Source organism: Olea europaea, unplaced genomic scaffold (genome assembly GCF_002742605.1).
Source record: "Olea europaea var. sylvestris unplaced genomic scaffold, O_europaea_v1 scaffold2883, whole genome shotgun sequence".
Classification (NCBI taxonomy): Eukaryota; Viridiplantae; Streptophyta; class Magnoliopsida; order Lamiales; family Oleaceae; genus Olea; species Olea europaea.
Window position 1 is genome coordinate 1 of NW_019247375.1, and position 863 is coordinate 863.

Sequence of the window (863 nt, forward strand, 5' to 3'; positions counted from 1 at the left end):
CACGACGTCCCCTCGACAACTATGGGGATCGTGTTAATATCACAGTGCCGAAGTTCTGCTGCTGCCGAAGATGGAGATGACGCCGGAGGTTAGTGATTCGGGAGGAAATGGTTCGAACGGAAGGGAAATGGGTTGAAAGGCAAGGGTTGGTTCCGGATTCAATTTGGGGGAAATACGGGAGAGAGAGGGTGGTGAAATAGGAAGAGAGAGAATGTTCTTTAATTTTTTCGTTTTCAGACTTCGTTTTATTTTAACGTTGCCACGTCACTTTGTGAACCGTATTTGTCAACCGACTTGGTACACATAGCGCAATTGATACTTCACAGGTACAAACCCTCTGTTTTTTGCCACCCCAATGTCAATATTTTCTTGGGGATTGCCTTTATCTTGTTGCCCACCCCTCTCTCTCTCTCTCTCCACGTTTGGCTACATTATTCTTCTTATTCATTTTTTCTCTTTTATTTTCAATCACACAATTTTCTATAAAATAATATTATACGTAAATAAAAAAATTTTCATTCTTTTTCAATCACACAATTTAAAAAAATAATAATATTCCAACCATTAAAATTTGAAAAGAATGAGGATCAAACGAGGCTCTTCTTTTTTATTCAAAATGAGGAATAGAATGGTCATTTTTGAATAAAATTTGACTTTTTAATGGTTCGTCCAACTGTTTTCCTAATAAAGGTGTTGGATAGGTTAGGGACCCACTGTGCTACAAAAGATGCGTTAGCGACCCAACATCATGACCTTCAGATATTAGGAACAAATGTGAAATTTACCTTAAAATTTCAAACTTACATATAGGATTAGACAAAACTCTCAAATCGAATCTGAACTAAAATGAATCGAGAATCGAC